General features: G+C 38.5%; 1 protein-coding gene across 8 annotated transcripts in view; it reads left to right on the top strand.

The window, feature by feature from the left end:
- The window catches only part of TRDMT1 (tRNA aspartic acid methyltransferase 1), a 59,163-nt gene that overhangs the window by 1,656 nt on the left and 38,573 nt on the right, over window positions 1-18,934 (top strand). Inside the window, exon 1 of one of the 8 annotated variants that reach the window (XM_081820667.1) lies at window positions 11,021-11,639. The exons of the other annotated variants lie outside the window; for them this stretch is intronic. The gene's annotated coding sequence lies outside the window, so the exon portion shown is untranslated. Of the gene's footprint in view, window positions 1-11,020; window positions 11,640-18,934 lie in introns of those variants that run through there. 8 annotated transcript variants of the gene reach the window in all.

The following is an 18,934-nucleotide window of genomic DNA, read 5'->3' as shown; positions in this document are numbered from 1 at the left end:
AATTTTTTGCAAGTATAAATGTGCTACAATTACAGCCTTGAACATAAATCCTAATTTTATCTTTAACTGGTGTTTTCTAAAAGTTGAGTTAATTCATTTAACAATCTGAGACTATGTGCTAGTTATTAAGTAAAAAATTAGGATAATTTTTTAAGACTTGATAGATAATATAGCAGATTGCTTTTCAGAGGTTTATGAGTACCTCCCTCAACTGCGTATTCATCAGGATTTGTATTAGCCATTTTTAACCTTTGCTGATTTGATTGGGGTAATTGTGTAATTTTAACTTGCATTTTTTTGGTTAATGAAACAGTTAAGTATCTTCTCTCCTATCAGCCAATGCAACCTGAATTTCTGCACATATATTTCTGTTGCCACTGCTACATCCTGAATCTGAACTTTATTAAAATAGTTTCCCAATTGCTCCCCTGTTTCTACTTTGCTTTCCTGCTCCACCCTTTCTCCACATAGGAAGAGAATGATCTTTTGCACAGTAAACTGGATCATGTCACTCACTTCCCTGCTTAAGTGACTTCTCTTTGAGGTTCGAGTCCCAGTCCCATCTTCTTACTCTGCCTGGGAGATCTGGCCTCTGCTGCCTTCCCTTCCCTTCCTTTTTGTTCCTGTACAGCTTCTAGCACAGTACCGCACTTGTGACAGGCAGTCTGTAGATGACTGCTGATTGGTAATCATTCTACCATTATGTTGATAAAAGCATAGTTTGCTCAGCCCCAATTTTTGTATAATACAAAACTCTTAGTTGCAAACCAATAATCTATTCTCTAGCGAACCTAAGCAGGAAAAAAAAAAAAAATATATATATATATATATATAGAAAAGGACTTTTGGAAGCTCACAGAATCTATAGGACACCCAACAAACAGGTTAGGTGAACAGGAACACTGCTCAAACCACACTCTGGGCCCTGCCCCCACAAAGCTTCATACTGACTTCACAGCTTTCACCAGTGATGCTGAGGGCCAGGTGTGAGAAGTGCCATCCCTGTTTTCCTCTGAAGGGTGGATGCTTCTCCCATCTCTGTCGCGAAAATGATGGGTTTTTCATTTGCTACCTCATGTTGCTACTTCTGAATGAAAGTAGTATATGGATGCAGTTAATTGGTGGACTTTGGATCCCACTGCCAGCAAAGGAAGCTGGGAAAGTGAGTTCTGGCTCCTCTTTTGGAAAGAAGGGACTCAAAATATGGCAAAATTTTCAAATATAGAAAACACGGGCAAAGATTCTAAATGGCCACAAGTATAACAAATACCTTTCACATTATTTAATACAGGTTCCCTTGTATAGGAAGCACTTACTACTTCTTTGATACTATTTATGCCTGCACAGTCTATAAAGTCTTGGCTAATGAGAATCTTCCAGGTGAAAATATCTCCTTTCAGAAAGTAGTAGAAGTAGTTTCATGAGTTATATATTGGTGGGGCCTGCAAGGCACCTGCAAATTTAATGGGTAGCAAATAAGATTTTGTTTTTCTCATAAAGTATAATATCACAGAAAGACTAAAATGTGATGTAAGGTAGTGAATAAAGAAAGCTCTAGCTGATTATTATCATATATATGGTCAACTATTGAGACTTCCTTGAAAGTAAAAAGACCTGCCCTACCAAATAATTTCTAAAGGTCTTTTAAGGTGTTGATTTTGAGTTTTAGTCACATAACAATCATATTTAGTAGGAATTACTCAGCCTTAATATTTTCTGTTAAAATGTCAAGCAATTTGTCACTCATTATTTTCTGAATTTCTTTTATCTTTATTTCTCAATGACTTATATGCCAACTTGAGACCCTACTGAACCACTTTGTAATTAGGTGTGCTTATAGCTGAATCAGGCAAGTATATTATGATTAAATATAGATCTGAATGTCACCTGGGGATGTTTTTGGAACATCAGTTGTAAGGAGCTAGAATTTGAACTGCTTAATTTTTTTTTTCTTAAATTTTCTTTGGTATTGTAAAAATGTCCTCTTTATGCCTCTTTTCCCATAGTTATTCTTATATGACTTGTTGCCAGATTTAAAGTGAAGTGAGGTAAAAATTTGTCCTGTTTGAAAATATGTATTCTTTGTTCTCTGTTAGCCACAGGAGTTATTAGATTATTTTTTCCAAGCTTGAAATACAAAGATGAAATAAGTAGGATGAATTTTGTATATTCAGCAAAGGAGAATGCTCACTTTCCATTGGATGATAGAATTACCTATCTTTTCTGTGATGGAAATGCTTACCTCACTGCAGAGTATTACTATTTTCCATAGATCAGATTACTTACCCTGTCCTAATGTCTAGGTGACCAGTTTAATTTGTATTATGACCTATGTACTGGGGCTTTTGGGGGCTCAATAGATAGTACCCCTCTTCATAATTCTGAACAAAGAGAGAAAGAAAACAGAAGAGTAAGGCAAATAGGAAATACAAATTTGTATGATTTTTATTACTAGTAAAGGCTGAGTTGGAGGACGTAGCTTACTGAGAGGACCCGATGGGTCAGCTAACATTCAACCAGACAATTAGGCAGCTACCTTTTAGGCACAGCTGGAGACGCAAGCAGAACGCATGTTGCCTGTGGGTAGCTTATTCCCAAGAGGAGGACTGGTGGAGCTGAGCAGGCATGCCCAGTTTATTTTTCACAAATTAGCCGATTAGAGAAGTCACTCTGCCTTCCACGGAAGAAGTAAAAAGGCTGTGTGAGGAGTTTAAATGAATAGAAACCACTCACTTGGAAAAAACATCAGTAGGGGGAACACATACACTCACATGCCAAATGCTTTTAGGAATCTTTCAGATGTCACCATTTTTCGATTTTGCAAATGCTATCTCATTCTTTTCATATTTGATACTTAAACTGCCTCTGACAATCATTTGGTACTGCCGAATAATTTGAAATACGATGGTTTGTTTTCATAGTAGGTTGGTCTTAAATCATTGTTTGTAGCACTATGAGATAGTAACAGCAGACAGTGTTTATAGGACAGTTTCAGGGAGAGGTCATTTCATCTCCCAGTTAAGAGCACAGTTTTATTATCAGAAGGCCTTGGTACTTCCTAGCTTTGTGACCTTGGGCAAAAACTAAACTTCCTGTGCCTCAGTTTCCTTTTCTGTAATAGTACTTACCTCGAAGGGGAAGTGTGAAAATTATAAATAAATAAAAATAAAGCATGTCAGTAGTGCTTGGAATGTGGTAAGTGCTCAGTAAATATGGGCAGCTATTATCAAAAATCTTAAAGTTATAGAAAGTTATTACATGTTGTTTAAAAATGGCTTTAGAAGAAACTGATAATTAAATATTCGAAGTTGTCAAAGAGCTTTCAGACTAGATTTGAATTATGCAGGAATAGATCAGTGAAGGAAAGAATTATTTATAACCACAGAAGATGATAGGGAATGAATATGTATGAAGAGGTAAAAGAGAAGGGCAATGAAGAGAACAGAAAATTCTGTTTTGCCCTCATGATTCTCTAGAAAGCTCACTTATCCACGAGGGAATAAATTTCCTAACCTGGATCTGCTTTGTGTTCATTTCCCTGGCCTCCTATTCAATGATTTTGGAAGTACTCCGTCTATTTCTCTGAGTGATAAAATTAATACCATTATTTAGGAGTAAGGCAGAACTGGCAAATATTAGCTGTGTGAGTACTAGAAAGCTATTTGACTTTCTGAGCCCGGATACCCCATCTCTGAGACGGATACTGTAATAAACTTCTCATAGGGTGTTGTGAATGTTAACTGAAACAGTTGATGTATGAAATATAGTGTAGGTACTTGGTAAATCTTAGCTCCTTTTCTTTTTCTCCATGTTGTTTTGTAACTAGCTTTCCTCACTTAATTGTATGGGATGTCCTTATTGATAAAATCGGGATAATACTACTAACCTAACAGGCTTGGTAGGAGCTCTATACATAGAGCTGTTGTAGTTCCTAGTATATAGTATATAAGTAATACTGCTGATGTTACTTAAGAAGTTGAACATTTTCATATATTTATTTGTATTTATTTTGTGATTTGTTCATGTTGTCATTGGTATATTCTTTTTTATAATTGGTGATTTGCTGTTCAATTTTGTTACGATATTTTTTTCCATGCAGGATTTTGGAAGATGATAGAGTTTTTCAGATAGTTAAGAAGGGAAAGATTATACCAGACAGAAAGGAACTTCCTGTACACACACAGACATGAAATAGCATGGTCTGTACAAGCATGGAGAGCTACAAGTATTAAAATATTATTGCAATATAAGTGCTACAAAGAAGTAGATGTTTATGAGGTACCAAATCATGAAATGCCATACAATCTGATAACGTGCTTGGATTTTTATCTCTCCTAGGTCTAGTTAGCAAATGAAAGTTAAAGAACCTATCAGTTAGGTTCTAGAAATTGTACCGTGTGACCAAAAGGTGGTAGTGGTGGGGAGTAGGGTATAGAGACATGGTGGACAGAAGATTATTGTTCAGCGATAATGAATTTAGGCAGAGCCAATGAATGGAGGAGGTGACTCAGGTTATATACAGGATCTAAAAATCAGCAAAACCTGGTAGTCATTTGGGTGTTAGTTACCTAGATTTCTGACGTGGGTCATTTATCCAATGAGATAGTCCTAAATCAAGGTAGGGGAGAAATAATAGGTTCCATTTTAGAGTCACAGAGTTTGAGTTGTCTATATGACCTGTAGAATGCCAAATAGGCAGCTGCTTGTGTATTTTGGTCTGGGGGATTGATGGGATTAGAGATAAACTTTTGTTTCTATATATGTGCTGAGTGTAGAAAAGAGGACCAACAGTAGGGAATACTGAGGAACAGCGACATTGTGGGGCTGGGTAGAGAAATAGTATTTACAGAGGGAAATTGAGCAGGAAAAATTAGAGAGCAAGGAGAACCAAAAGAACACTGTGCCATGAAGATAAAGGGAGGAGAGGATTTCAAGGAGTGATGTGATATTACAAACCAAGTGAACTAAAGACTAAAATGCCTTCTTGATTTAGTTGCCATTTCCTGGCTGGTATCCTATGTAATAGTCTTCTCAGGGGTATTAATAAGTTGGCCTTGATGGTCAAATAAGTTTCGGAAACTCTTCATATGATATTGTCCCATGAGAGTCTCAGGACACATTAATATACCAAAAGTGGTGAGAAGCCCTGCAAAAAGGGTGCTGTGTGGTTTAAATCCGCACTTCCCATATGTATTTGAGCAATGAGTACGCTTTTTTTGAGTGGGGAAGGGGATTACACTTATTAGCATCCTGTAAAATAATGTTCCTTAGAGCATGTGTTGGGAAATGCCTGCTGGGCAACAGGAGAGCGCTGAGGGAGCTGTGGGAGAAGTGCCGGGACCAGTGAGTGGGCGAGTGAGAGCGAGTGCCAGGGCTCCGCACATGGACCAGTGTGCATCACCTCTAATGATGCTGACAGCGCTGACCAGCTCCAAAGTAAGCTTCTCGGTAGTTTGTCTATAAGGCCAGATTTGTTCATGTTCTCCTTATCTCTGTTTTTCTCTAGAGGTGTTCAAAACTGAACTCCTGGTTCTCCTTACCCCTTCAAAACTTAATGTTCTTGCAGCCTGCCTCCTCCCAGCAACAGGTGTCTCCATTCTTCCAGGGGCCCACCCCCAAGTCTCGAGTCATCGATGTTTCTTCTCTTACTCCAGAAAATTCCATGGGATCGCCCTTCAAACTGTCTTTATAATTCTACCATTCCTCTCTCTCCTCCCCTTTACCACCTCATCCATAATCTCGCTCCTGTTTTGTCAGACTTAATTTATGTGCCACCCCAGATTCACTTGTCTCTGCCTGCCTCCCGGGCCCTGAGCTGCTTGTTCTCTGTAGTCCCCCAACTCTGCTATTTTTTTTTTTTTTAAAGATTTTATTTATTTTTTAGAGAGCGAGCGAGAGAGAAACAGCATGAGAGGGGAGAGGGTCAGAGGGAGAAGCAGGCTCCCCGCCGAGCCGGGAGCCCGATGTGGGACTCGATCCCAGGACCCTGGGATCATGACCCGAGCCGAAGGCAGACGCTTAACCATCTGAGCCACCCAGGCGCCCCCAACTCTGCTATTGTTGCCTTATTCCATAACACCGCCAGTCCATGCCTCGTAACATGCTCTGGCCACCGCCAGTGTCCGGACTGAAACGTGGCCGCAGAGGCTGTCTGGAGGGGTTGGCTGACACAACCCTAGGTGGAGAGGAGGAAGAGTCATGCCTGTGCAATAATAGAAAATACACATATATTGATCTTTGCCCCCAGTTCCTGGCACAGAGCTCCTAAAACCCTTATAATTTCCTAAGTGATAAGAGCAGTGGAGGCCTCTTTTGTTCTCAGATGTGGTCTTTGACCCTGCTTCCTGACACAGAGCTCCTAAATTCCTTGGAATTTTCTAGGTGGCAGGAGTGTCTTTTGTTCTAATGAGGCAACTCTTGATCTGCTCCTGAATTGCTTCTGGATGGGGCTGGTCACTAGACAGACTGAGGGTAATTAGAAGCTTGGAACTTTCAGCCCCACCCCCTATCCTCTGGGAAGGAGGGGGGCTGGAGATTAAGTTGATGATTGATCATGCTTATGTGATAAAACCTCCATAAAAATCCTAAAAGTCTAGGGTTCACAGAACAACTGGGTTGGTAAACACATCCACATGCCATAAGGATGGTGCACCCCAGCTCAGCTTCTGTGCTCAGGACTCTTCCAGACATTGCCCTATGTATCTCTTCATCTGGCTGTTTGTATGTATCCTTTACTATATAATAAACTGTCAAACATAAGTGTTGCTATGAGTTCTGTGAGCTGATCTAGCAAATGATGGAACCCAAGGAGGGGGTTGTGGGAACCTTTGATTTGTAGCCCAGTCGGACAGAAGTTGTAGGTAACCTGGAACATGTAGGTATTAACTTGCAACTGGTGTCAGACTTGGGGCAGTGTTATGGGTCTGAGCTCTTAAGGGGTTTTGGCCAACTCTAGTTAGCATCAGAATTAAAGTGAACTGTGGACATCCATCTGGTGTCAGAAGTGTTGTGAGTATGTAGTAGTGTGTGAGTAAAAGAGAACCACAGGAGTGTTTTCCTACACATGTCTTATGGGATGACTTCTGATCAGGAAGAAACATGATGAGGAAGGAGTAAGCAGACATATCCTCTCTCTTCCTCCCCCTACCAGTGTTCCCTGCTCAAGTGCATATGGGGATGTGGGGAGTGTTGCCTTAGATCAAATAGTGTCATTACCGCAGGGCTTCTGTCACCTTCGATACATCCCCCCTCCTGCCACTGTGAGGAGTGTGGTCCATCCATGACAGCAGTTAGCTGGGTTTTCTTGTGAAGCTGTGACCAGGTTAGTAATATACTGCCTTTTGTTTGCTTTCCCTCCTCTTTGCCTCACTGCCCCTTATTCTTGCTGCTTTGGGGTTTTGCCTCCCAGAAAGAGTATCTGCAGCTAAGCTTTGCCTTGGGTTCTTTCTTAGAAGACCTGGGCAAAGGATTATTGCAGCAGCCTTTTTACTGGTCTCCTTGCTTCTGCTCTGTCTCCTCTAGTTTATTTTGACTCCTCTGGTGTCAGCGTGATGCTTTAGAAATGTATTAGGTAAGTCCTTCCTCTGATTAAAACTTCTGAGAGGTTTCTCATATCACTCAGTGAAAGCTTAAGTCTTCCAGCCCCAGTCCTCATTGGGCCAGAGCCAGCCCCTTTCCCTCTCCCAGCACATTTCTTTCTGTCTTCTTACTTTCTTCATTCCAGGCTTGCTGGCTGTCTTAGTAAGTTTGTGCTGCTGTAACAGAGTACCATAGACTGGGGGGCTTATAAACCACAGACATTTATTTCTCACAGTTCTGGAGGCTGGGAAGTTCGAGATCACGATGGCAGTGTGGTTGAATTCTGGTGAGGGCCCTGTTCCAGGTTTCAGAGTGCTGACTTCGCCTTTGTCTTCGCATAGCTGAGAGCAGAGAGAGGAGGTAAGCTCTCTCATGACTCTTAGAAGGGCACTCATCCTATTCATCAGGACTCCATCTTCATGACTTCATCTGATTCTAATCCCAGTTACCTCCCAAAGGCCCCGTCTCCCAGTGCATTGGGAGGTAGAATTTCAACATAAGAATTTTGGGGGGCACATTCAGTCTATAATACCAGTCTCCTTGTTGTTCCTCCTACAAAATAAACTTGCTCCCATCTCTGGGCCTTTGCAGTGTCTTTTCCTTCTGTTCTAGAAAGTTCTTCCAGATACCTGCCTGCTCCTTCATTTCCTTCAGGTTTTTGCTACTGAGACATTCTCTAAACAACCTATACAAAAATAGAACCAATCTCTTCTCCTACACTATCTGGCTTACTCTGTTTTGGTTTTTTCTCACAATACTTTTCCTCGTTAGACATAATATGTACTTATTTATCGTTTCTCTCCCCCCTGCCCCACCCCACTAGGATATAAGTTCCATAATAAGATAGACTTTGTCTAGAACATTGCTTATACATACTTGTTGGATGAATGTACAAGTGAATAAATGAACTAGAGTCATTTTTGCTATGAAATATGTATAGCTTGAAGTAGATACCATTGTACTGTGATAAGTTTAACTTAGTTATTAAGTCTGAATCACAAAGATCATTTTTCTTTGGGGGATGAGCTAAGTCAGCGTTTCCCGAAGTGTGGTCCATTGGTAGTGTTTTGAAGGATGTTAATAGGTATCATGTAAGAGATAAACATGTATGTATGTGCGTGTATGTGTCCATGTCCGTGTGTGTATGTGTGTTGGAGAGTGGCTAAATAAGTAGAATCATGAAAGGTTTTTGTATGTGTGATTATATGTGACATTTTAATAGATAACAGATTTTGTTTTGTACTACATGATAAAATGTGAAATTTTCTCAAAATAATCAAGTGTATTGGGAATAAGTTGGTTTTAACTCTGTAGAATTTTAATCATATGTTAAAATGGGCTATGGTGAAAATAATGAAGTTCAGGTGTTTCATTTTTTACTCTTTTATTCCTCTCAAGAAATATTACCTTTGTGTGGAAAATTGAAAAGAGGTTGATACATGATAGCGAATCTGTAAGTAATTACAGAAGGATTATTATCATAAAATAGGGAGATGAAGGTTGCATGTAGAATTTGGTATTTGTTGGTGTCTAGAGCCTTTTTAGGAATTCTTTTAGCCTCTTGCTTTGCCCATGGAAGATTATCAGGAATATTCCCTAAAAAGTGCTTTTCAAAAATAGTGCCAATCAGCTCTCACCCTGCCTAAAAGCAAAAAAAATGCATCTCAGTTTTGGAAAATAGGTAGAATGTAGTGGAGATTTAAAAAAATACTATAAATACCATTACTTTACCTGGACCAATAGTTGCTTTTACTGTTATCCACTAAATCTTTTCATTGTAGGACTTTAAATCACCACAAACTGAGCAAAAACCCTTGGACTAAAGTAAAACAGCTCCATCAGAAAGTTAGTCATAGTAGCTCTTTAGCATCCATTAGTTTTTGTTCAAACACAATAGTGAACTTAATAATCCCTTAGTACTTAATGAGTGAGACTTAATTTAAGAAACAAGTACCTGAGTCTTTTAGTATAATAGGCTTTGGCACATTCCTTAATTATAGGAGACTTTTGGTCCACGAAGAACCCATAATATGAAGGATTTATAGTTGGACAATCTAGTTAGGCTTTGAACTTTCATAGATCAAATTAGAGATACTAAGTAAGTAGTTTTGCCTTGCTTACATTTTTCCTGAAAACCCTGAGATTTACATGATAATAAAGTACCAGAGTAATTTCTCTGCTTCTTCAGAAGGCATTTTATTTCTGTGGCTTCAGTTTACTCTTGTGGTTATTGTTGCTGGGTCAATTGTTTAAATTATATTCTTTGACTGTTTAGACTTAATGGCAGTCTTTATTGATTTGTCGGAATACTGACCATTTATCTGTACCTTGCTCTCCATCCAGTGAGGTTTCTCTCAGTTAATTTTGAAATGTCAGAATGTTGGTGACCATGGCTTGGGGGGAAAGATGTGAATCTATCATTTTTCTAGATTGTTTTGTGGGTTGGCACTTTTAGGATTTGGCAAGGGAAACATACATAAAATCTAGAGTTCTGCTTCTGTGAAGAGATTGTCTTTTACATTTCTCCTGTGATTGTAAAAATCAAAGGGCTTTTGATTCCATTATTTAAAAGAAAATCAAAAACAAAGCCCAAATATATATACATATGCCTTATAGACATATTTGTCATACATTCTTCAATACAATATATTCGTTTTTCCCAAACAAGTTATACTTCGAAAAGAGACTATAGCCTATATTTTAATTTTCATGAAGGATCTTCATAGTCCTCAATTTACTATATTTTGAACAGCAAAGTAGTAAAATGTTGCTTAGATAAGTTATGTTAGCCTGAAAGAAGGTAATACGTGTTGGGTGCTTATTAAGGTCACTTGATGGAATTGATGAAAAATCGTAACAGATGAATTTAAAAATTTAGAAATAATTTTTAGAGGGATGACCTTGCAGTTACAGGGGTTAGATATCATTGTAAACAAACCTTCTGGAAATTACAGAGTAATACTGAAGGGAGTTACTTTGTGGAGATCACAAATAGTTAATGGGCATTTGTGGTTGGTATAATGTTTCCAGTGATACCATCATTCGCAAACTCAAAAAGTGCTAAAGTAACTTTGACTGAAGGGAAGTTGATGGGATCTTGAAAACTGTGTTAAATGACTTAAAAGGTGACTATTGATGATAAAAACTCTGATTTCAAAGATGCATGTGAGAAAGTCGGATAAAGTTATACCATGAAATTTGAGTGGAAAAAGCGGTATTTCTAGATGGACATAGTAAGGTAGTGCTATTTAAAATATATTTGTATAACTAAGTTAAGAAAGTATATAATATACATTTAAATATTTCAGCTATACCTTTTCATCATGTATATAATGAAAATGACCATACATCTAATTTTGGATATTCTCCTGCAGAGAATGGGTATTAATTTTCATTCTAGTTGTCTTATATTTGTCAAATATACAATGTATATTTACATATACATTGTATATATACAGAATGTGTGTGTGTTGTGTATAACATATATGAGTTTGGACATAGGAAAAGGCCAGCAAGGATGCACATTGTCCTGTTATCAGTGTTAGCTACTGCAGAAGGAGTAGGGATAGCGAGCTCCTTGCTATCCTTAAACACATCAAGAACATTCCTGCTTCAGTGCCATTGCATTTGCTGTTTCCTCTGTCTGGAATGCTGTCCCCCATATAGACACAAGACTAGTCCCTTGTCTTTATTCAAATGTCACCTTCTCAGGGCTTCCCTGACCACTATCAAAAATTACTGTTTCTACTCTGCCTTCCTATCCTCCTTCCTGATTTATTCTTCCCCTCAGCACTTATTACTGCCTACCATACTAAATATTTTACTTGTTTATGTTTTTTTTAAGATTTAGTTATTTTAGAGAGAGAAAGTGAGCGGGGGCAGGGGCAGAAGGAGAAGGAGAGATTCCTCAAGCCGACTCCCCATGGAGCCTGATGTGGGGCTTGATCTCACGACCCTGAGATCATGACCTGAGCTGAAATCAAGAGTCTGCCACTTAACCGAATGAGCCACCCAGACGCCGCTTGTTTATGTTTTAAAATGACTGCCTCCCCTTCTAAAATGTAAGCTCCATGAGGGTAGGGATATTTTTGTTTGTTTGTTTCATTCTATTTTGTTCACTGTTATACCCTTGGCACCTAGAATGGTACTTGTTGCATCGTAGATGCTCAGTTATTTATTGAATGAGTGAGTAAGTTCTAGAGCATGAACATTTTAAAGACTGATGATATTGTGAAGTTACTTTTTATTTTTATTTCTTTAAAGATTTATATACTTGAGAGAGTGAGAGAGAACACAAGGTGGAGGGGCAGAGGCAGAGGGAGAGAGAATCTCAAGCAGATTCCACACCGAGTGTAGAGCCTGATGGGGGGCTTGATTTCACGACCCTGAGATCATGACCTGAGCCAAAATCAAGAGTTGGATTCTTAACTGACTGCACCACCCAGGCACCCCTCAAGTTACTTTTTAAAAGGATATACCAATTTATATCCAGTAATGTTTGTGTGACCATAAATATACCAATATAATATTTAAAACTATATAGTTAACCATGTGAAATTGTTATTTTAATTTTATTACTAGTGAAGCTGAATATTTAAAAATATTTTTACACTTATTCTTTTTATTTTTAACTATATATTTGTTTAAAAATTAGGAAATGCTTTGTCATCTCACCTGATTAATAGAGTAATGTTGCAATTTTAAGCTGTCCCCCGTCCATCCAATCCAACAGCATGATTGCGCACATTAATCATCAAGACATTTATAGTGAATTTGTCAAGATTTATCTCTCACTGCATTAAGAAAGGGGACCATTTGGACTTGGGAACCATAACTCTGCTGGAATCCCAGAAGTCCCAAGGGCGGAAAACATTAGGAAATACTGAAAACATACTCGGTTATTCATTCAGCACATAATTTTTGCATGGTTTCTGTGTCAGTTACTTTGCTGCACAATGGGGATACAGCAGTAACAAGACAGCTATATTCTTTTCCTTGAGATTATAGTTTACTGGGAAATACTGATGCTACACAAATGAAGAAGAAAATTTCAAAATAAAAATTATACATGCTGTTCATGCAGGGATAAACACTGTTGAGAATTTGTATTATATCTTTCAATCTTTATTTGACAGGTGTTCATTAACATTAAAATAAATTATAGCTTTCTTTTTTCACTGAGAATATTTTGAAGTTTGCCTTGTTATTAAATATATTTGTAAACTTGGTTTTTAATCATTGTGTGATATTCCATTTTATGGAAGTTCCACTTGTTCAAAGCAATCAACTATTTTAGGATATTTATGTTGCTTATGGTTTCTCACTATTATAAATAAAATAGCATTTATCCTTCATATAAATCTTTTCTTCACATCTCTGTTATTGCCTTATATATTGGTTTCCTATTGCTGCTATAACACATTACCACAAACTTAATGGCTTAAAGTAACACAAATTTATTATCTTATAACGCTGGAGATCAGAAGTCTTAAAATCAAGGTTTTGCCCGAGGTATTTCCTTTTGGAAGCTGAAGGGGACAGTGCGTTTCTTTGCCTTTTCCAGCTTCTAGAGGTCACCTGCGTTTCTTGGCTTGTGACTTCTTCCTCCGTCTTCAAAGCTGGAAGTGCAGCATCTTCCAGTCTTTCTCTCTGACTCTGCTTCTTTCATCCCTTCTCCTTCTCTGACTCTAACCCTCCTCCATCCTTCTTGTGATCACACTGGGCCTTACCTGCATAACCTAGGATAATCCCCTCTTTTTAAGATCTTTGGTCATATCTGTTGCCAGGTAAGGTAACGTTGTTACTGTTCTGCCTACCACACCTTAGGATACGTGCCGAAGTATAAAATTGCTAAGTCCAAGCAGTTTTGAAGGCTTTAGATGCATACTGCCAAACTGCTCTCTCAAACACTGAATCCTCCATTGATACACCTGCAGTGAGGGTTCCTGTCCCACCGGTCCTTTCTAGCATTTGCTATTCTTAGTTTAAAAAGTCTTTGGACTTGTGATAATAATCATAGCAAAAATTTATTGAGTAATTAGTATATGGCCAGCACAAATGTAAACTTTATAGGTATTAGCTAATTTAATCCTCAGAAAACCTTATGACATAGGTACTTTATTATCTTTATTCTCTCACTTTTACAGATAAAGACACTGAGGCTTAATGAAGTCAGGTGACTTGCCTAAGTTACACAGCTGGAAATCGTGGAGCGAAACTTCAAACACAGGCAGAGAAAGAGCTAGATAGCTAGATATCCATATCCTAAATCTTTCTGAGGACCTGTGAACACACACACACACACACATACTGAATAAAGAATCTCTGTAGGGTGTGTCTATGATAGGCTTGATTAAAAAAAACTGATAGCTAGTATGTGTTGAATACCATGTGGCTTAATGGAAGAAGGTTTGCAGAGAAATATATAATCGGGAGGAGACTCAGAAAAAGAAAATGAGGAATGAAATAATTGTGCTTTTTCCTCTAAGGTCTTAGGACAGATTTTACTTTCTGGTTCAGTTCAAAATTGTAAACTTAATTCTTTTTTATTTTTTTAAAATATTTTATTTATTTGAAAGAGAGAGTGAGAGAGAGAGAGAGAGAGAGCATGAGCAGGGGGAGGGGCAGAGGGGGAAGGAGAAGCAGACTCCCAGCTGAGCAGGGAGCCTGATGTGGGGCCCAACCCCGGGATTATGACCTGAGCCACAGGCAGGCAGACATTTAACTGACTGAGCCACCCAGGTGCCCCTAAACTTAATTCTTTTAGAGGTGCCTGTAGCAGAAATTCAGGATAGGGTTTAAAACTTTATGAAGTCAATAATGATGAAAATAATAAGCTTTAAGGAAGGTTTACTATATATAAAGCAAAGAGGGACTCAGAATGGCAGGACAAATTTAGAGAGGAGTTTTTAGTTTAATTTTTGGGATCTTTATGTTTGATAACATAATTCTATTTTTACAAGTCTTTTTTCATTCATAGTGATTAGATACATAGTACTAATGCTTATATCATTTCTTCATTGACTTCCATGAGTATATCAGAAATGATCGCCTTTAAAAAAAATGATCATCTTTTAAATTATAAGAAAATATCAACAAAGAATGTTTTGATATATTTATAGTGATGAACCATTCATAGATGTTCGTTCATTCAAAGCAAATTTACGTAAAACAAAGTCTTTGCTGCTTAAACCTGTAATAGGCTGGATCACATGTGTTTATATTGCTTATTTCTTAAACCATTTAAATAAATGTTTTTAATCACTGGTAGTGCCTTTAAGAGATTAAGAGGAAGGTCTTAAATGTCATGGGAAAAATGGAGAAGACAGATTTATATCCTTTGAATTCTAAGTATGTGAATAGGTAGCTTTCAACTCATTACATTTTTGGCCATAGGCCATATTTGTTGATCTCTAAAGAACTATAGCAATTTAATTCTTGTTTTTTAGTCTCTTGACTGTTATTGAGTTGTTGGGATAAAATACGCATTGAGTTATAACTGTTTACTGGTGTGTGTATGTGTGTGTGTGTGTGGTTTTACAGTTTAATGAGCATGTTTTGAGAATGTATCTAAACCTTTCTTATCTGTCCTTGATACTTTCCCTTTGTGATTTCTCAGGGTCACAACCAAGAGAAATATTGAATTCTTTTGTTCCAAGATAAAAATAATTTTATGTGTGTTTGCTTTTCACTGATTTTAAAAGCATTCCATTCTTGGGGCGCCTGGGTGGCTCAGTCATTAAGCGTCTGCCTTCGGCTCAGGTCATGATCCCAGGGTCCTGGGATCGAGCCCCAAATCAGGCTCCCTGCTTGGCGGGAAGCCTGCTTCTCCCTCTCCCTCTGCCCCTGCTTGTGTTCCCTCTCTCACTGTGTCTCTCTCTGCCAAAAATAAATAAATAAATAAAATCTTAAAAAAAAAAAAAAGCATTCCATTCTTATTGTTAAGAAAAAGACCAAGTAATCAAAAAAGTTTAAAGAAAGAAAAAAAATTACTTCTAAATTCCCTCTACCACCAAGAGATAGCCCGTCAATTTGCTGTTTTTTTTTTTTCCTTAATATGGGTACATACACATACACTACACAAAACTTGGATTATTACCAAACAAGATAGTTAGTGACTTTTTGTGTGGGTGCTTAAAAAATCTGTATCACTCCACATCAGTATATATGGGTATCATTTTTAATATGACAGTCTTACACTTATATTGTCCAAATATCTCCTTAGCATAAATTGTCACAAGCGGAATAGCTAGGATGAATGATAGAGGAGTTGAATCTGTGTACACTACAGCCAACATGAAGAAGGGCACATTTTTTCAAACCCTTGCTCGTACTAGACAATGTTCATCTTATAAAAGCTTTCCTAGTCTGATAAGTAAAACTGATTAATGTGGATTTCTGTCATTATTGGTGAGGTGCAGCATCATTTTATGTTAATTGATCATATGAAATTCTTTATTTTGAATTGCCTGTCATTGAAATTTCTATTTTGACCATTTTTACTTTTAGAACTTGAATTTTTAAAAAATTAATAAGACCGTTCAACTGAAAATACTATATGCTCCTTAAAAGACATTGGGAATACAGCTTACAGAAGGCTGTCTGCATGTTTGTTGTATTTAGAATACATGTATAGGATAAAGTAATTAGGGTAGACCTGTAATGAAGTCCTTGCCTCCCAAGTTGGGACCCCTGCAAATATTGCCTCAATTTAGGACACTTGGGGAATGTTTGATCAAGAGAAGTGTTTCTGTTTTGTAGCTATGTAGTGAATTAATTTCTTATTCACAAGGCTTTTGATGTTCATGTTGTTTTGCTTGCCAAGTTGGAATTTGAAATGCATTTCCTCTTAGTGACAAGTGATATTTAAGTGTGTGTTCTCTTAAATGCCTATTAGAACTGTTATTTCCAAGTTACAGAAAACAATCCAAACTGGTTTACATAAAAGTTGTAAATACTCATGTAATGACTAAGATCAAATATAGGCTTGGTTTGGGGTACAGCTTAAAGCGGCTCAAATTGTGTTACTAGGAACCAGTTTTCTTTCTCTCTGTATCTGTCTCAGTTTTGTTCTTTCTGGATTGGGTGCATTTTTTAAAGAAGATTTTATTTATTTATTTGAGAGAGAGCAAGCACGAGCAGGGGAGAGGGGCAGAGGGAAAGGGAGAAACCGATTCCCCACTGAGCAGAGGGCCTGACATGAGGCTTGATCCTGAGACTCCACGATCATGACCTGAACCGAAGGCAGAGGCTTAACCAACTGAGTCACCCAGGCGCCCCATGGATGAATTTTATTTTATTTTATTTTTTTAAAGATTTTGTCAGAGAGAGAGATATTTGTCAGAGAGAGAGATAGAGCACAAGCAGGGGGAGTGGCAGGCAGAGGCAGAGGGAGAAGCAGGCTCCCTGTGGAGCAAGAAGCCCAATGTGGGACTCGATCCCAGGACCCTGGGGTCATGACCTGAGCTGAAGGCAGACGCTTAACTGACTGAGCTACCCAGGCATCCCCCATGGGATGCCTCTCCCCTTACTGCATCAAGAAGGCTGTAGTAGCCGCTAACTTAGATCCCTCCATGGTTAAACTCAGAAAATCAAGCATCTCTTTCTAGTTGCCCAGGAAAAAGTCAGGTGTTCCCTCTTATTGTGCCTCATTGGCTTACTTTGAGTTGTTTGCCCTCTCCGAAACCACTCTGCAAGTCTTGGCTCAGGCTTGACACATGCTTTAAGTGAAACCAGGGGTAGGGGGTTGAGGCCGTCTGAACCATTTGACAGAAAGTGAGTGTGGTAAGATCCCCAAAAGAAACTCTGGGACTATTGCTAGAGAAGCATACTAGATGCTGGTAAAGCACAACACAGATGTCCACTCATCTCATCTTGTATTCTCAGTACCCAGCAGAATGCCCAGTACATGATAGGTACTCTAATAAGTATTTATAATTGCCTGACAGTAGCACTATTGGTGCTATTATTTAACATATTTGTAAGATAAATAGAATTCTGTAGGCCATTCTGGAAACTTCATTGTGTTGCCAAGGTAAACATTTGACCTAAATGTCAAACAATCTACCTAAAATTGGTCTTTTAGGCTTTGATGAACACAGAAGTACAGGATTATTAAAGACTTTTTAAGCTAATCCTGTTCTGAGGAATAGAACATTGAAGAAGGAAATGAACAATTATAAGGAGTTGGTTTTAGGGATCAAATTCACTCATTTTCATACTATTCGGTCAGGAGATGTTTATTGGAGGCCAAGTGGGTGCCAGTTCTGGCAATGTCTGGGTGCTGTGAGTACTCTGATGTACAAGCCACTGCCTGGGCTCTATCAGATCGTGTATTCTAGTGAGAGAGGCAGTGTCCTGGGACAAATGTGACCATAGTGTGAACTACCCAGCACCATGACCGAGGGACCGGCCCCCATTTCACTCCAGCAGGCTCAGTGAAAGCTGCCTGGAGGAGTCACGCCTAAGCTGAGGGAATCCTGAGGGACCAACGAGAATGATCTAGGACAAGAGAGATGGTGTCAGAGGTTGGACAGGGTTGGATAGGCTTTTTAACTATATACAGAGGTACTAGGATTGAGAAATTATGGCCCATCTGGGGCATGATAAGTAGTTGGGTATTACCTGGGGAAAAAAGCGTATGTGTATGAGTGTAGTGACTGTGAATTGGAAGAGTGAATTGGAATCGAGGGACAGTGTCAAAAGAGGAGGCTAGACAGGTATGCAGGGTCCACATCATGCTAAGAAGTTTGGATTTTTTTGGGAAGACAGTGGTGAACTACCAGATGACTTAGTAGCTATAGAATGATTTCATTACAGTCTGGGAAGAATCCTGGGAAACCCCGTAAGTGCAAATTTACTGATACGAGTTCAGGAAAAAAAGAGCATTTGATGCTATCATGCTTTTTAAAAAAATTGACATTGTTACATATATTGATATGTGTAGCTTATAAATAAACATGTCCATGGAACACTGACCATCTCTCTTGATAAGGATTCTAAAATACAGACTTCTCTTTTTTTTCTTTTAAAGATTTTATTTATTTATTTGAGACAGAGAGAATGAGAGAGAGAGAGCACATGAGAGGGGGGAGGGTCAGAGGGAGAAGCAGGCTCCCCACCGAGCAGGGAGCCTGATGCGGGATTCGATCCCGGGACTCCAGGATCATGACCTGAGCCGAAGGCAGTTGCTTAACCAACTGAGCCACCCAGGCGCCCAAATACAGACTTTTCTATAAGGAACAAAAACAAATGAAGGTTTATCTTTCTTTCAAACAAAATAGAATTTAAAAATAAGCCATCTAATACTGCTTTCCAAGTCTTCTTTTTTTTTTAAAGATTTATTTATTTGAGAGAG

This window comes from Leptonychotes weddellii, chromosome 5 (genome assembly GCF_054177405.1).
Source record: "Leptonychotes weddellii isolate Sample4059 chromosome 5, ASM5417740v2, whole genome shotgun sequence".
In the NCBI taxonomy this organism is placed as follows: Eukaryota; Metazoa; Chordata; class Mammalia; order Carnivora; family Phocidae; genus Leptonychotes; species Leptonychotes weddellii.
Note: the sequence above shows the minus strand (reverse complement) of the source record. Positions and strands in the feature narration are given on the sequence as shown.